This window comes from Colobus angolensis, unplaced genomic scaffold, assembly GCF_000951035.1.
Source record: "Colobus angolensis palliatus isolate OR3802 unplaced genomic scaffold, Cang.pa_1.0 Scaffold176, whole genome shotgun sequence".
NCBI classification, from domain to species: domain Eukaryota; kingdom Metazoa; phylum Chordata; class Mammalia; order Primates; family Cercopithecidae; genus Colobus; species Colobus angolensis.
The window spans coordinates 961837-964248 of record NW_012114888.1 but is presented as its reverse complement, the minus strand read 5'-3'; positions in this window follow the sequence as shown (position 1 = coordinate 964248).

Here is a 2412-nt window from a genome sequence, read left to right as displayed (position 1 = left end):
CCAGCCTGGGCGGCAGAGCGAGACTCCGTCTCAAAAAAAAAAAAAAAACTAATAGAGGCATCACTTAGTTATCTTTCCTGTGGCAAGGGAGCTGGCTTTTTCCTTTCTTTTTTGAGACTGAGTCTCCCTGTTGCCCAGGCTGGAGTGCAGTGGCACGATCTCAGCTCACTGCAACCTCCACCTCCCAGTTTCAAGCGATTCTCCTGCCTCAACCTCCCGAGTAGCTGGGATTACAGGAATGTGCCACCACACCCGGCTAATTTTTTGTATTTTTAGTAAGACGGGTTTCACCGTGTTAGCCAGGATGGTCTCCATCTCCTGACTTTGTGATCCGCCCACCTCAGCCTCGCAAAGTGCTGGGATTACAGGCGTGAGCCACCACGCCCAGCGGGAACTGGCTTTTTCTATCACTGAGTCAGTCGGGCATTTGCTACAGTGTCCCCTCAGAGATTAGGGTGGGTAACCTCCCAGCCAGGTAGGCCCTGTCCTAATGAGAGCAATCCTCAAGAGAACGTTCTAACTGTCAAATAATACTAGAGCTGGCTGGTGGGTGTAGTGGCCCAATAAAAGGGATCTGTATGGGGCACCAACAGTCTACTACAGTGGGTAAATCTAAGCCAATGCTGCATGATAATAATTGTGTCTACAAGGGTGGTGGTGTGGCAGGTGGGCAATACAACTTAAGTGCAGAACTGAGATATTTAAAGTTATATGAAGTCCTCGTGTTGTTCCAAAATGTTGATTAACCTCACACTCTGAGTGTGCATGCATATTAAAAAATTAAGGGCAGTCCTTAAATGCATTACTTTTTAGCAGTGAACAAATACATTTCAAACTTACAAACAAGCAATTCAGTCTTAACAAAGGCAGGAAAAGAAAAAGAAGCATAGAGAAAGTAGGGTAAAGAGGAAGCATAAAATAAAATGGCAAAAATAAATCCAACTGTATCAGTAATCACACTTCAAAAGGAAAAATGAACAGAATTCACAATGATTTTATATGAACATCACTGTAGAATCGAGTAGTGGGCTTAGCTTCACAGAAAGGGAAATGTTTATAAAACTTCACCATTCAATAGAGAATTCTCAAGGCATCAAGATGTAATAAAGCCTCTTAATTTTTTCTTTTTTTTTTTTTTATGAGACAGAGTCTCACTCTGTCACCCAGGCTGGGGTGCAGTGGTGTGATCTCACCTCACTGCAACCTCCACTTCCTGGGTTCAAGCGATTCTCCTGCCTCAGCCTCCCAAGTAGCTGGGATTACAGGCACGTGCCACCACGCCCAGCTAATTTTTTTGTATTTTTACTAGAGACGAGGTTTCACCATATTGGCCAGGCTGGTCTCAAACCCCTGACCTCAAGTGATCTGCCCGCCTCCACCTCACAAAGTGCTGGGATTACAGGTATGAGCCACTGTGCCTGGCCCTAAGTTTTGTATTTTTGGTAGAGAGGAGGTTTCACCACGTTGGCCAGGCTAGTCTCGAACTCCTGACCTCAGGTGATTCGCCCACCCCAGCCTCCCAGAGTGCTGGGATTACAGGCGTGAACCACAGCGCCCAGCTGAAAACCTCTTATTTTTTTTTTTTTAATCCTCCTGTCCCCACCTTCAATCTGGGTCTGATTTAGCACCCCCTACTCTTTCTTTTTTTTTCTTTTTGAGATGGAGTCTTGCTCTGTCACCCAGGCTGGAGTGCAGTGGTATGATCTCGGCTCAAAGCAAACTCCACCTCCCGGGTTCAAGTGATTCCCCTGCTTCAGCCTCCCTAGTAGCTGGGATTACAGGTATGAGCCACCACACTCGGCTGATTTTTGTGTTTTTAGTAGAGACGGGGTTTCACCACGTTGGCCAGGCTGGTCTTGAACTCCTGCCTCAGGTGATCCACCTGCCTCAGCATCCCAAAGTGCTGGGATTACAGGCATGAGCCACTGTGCCCAGTCCGTTTCTTATCTCATATTGTCTTCTTTCTTGGATTACTTATATTTTTGGTTAAACTATTTTCTTGAGTAATTCTTACAGGGTGTGGGAGGTAAACTTCCTGAGTTCTTCAAGATTGAATTCAAGATTGACAATATTTTTCCCTTAGAATTTTGAAGACATTGTTCCATTATATTCTAATGTGTTAGTATCTGATGTTGTGTGATGTCAGTCTGATTTTGAACCTTTTTGAGTAACCTTTCTTTTTTCTTTGAAAGCTTTGTGGATTTTTTTTTTCCCTTGGAGTTTTAAAATTTTGTAAATGTATCTCAAAATGTGATTTCTTAAAAACAGAATTAGAGAACTTTGAAAATGCATGTTAGTGTCCTTTCACTGTGCATTCTTATCATTACACAAAAGATACACATAGTTAACATTTAAAAACATTGAAATATCGGCCATGCACGGTGGCTCACGTCTGTAATCCCAGCACTTTGG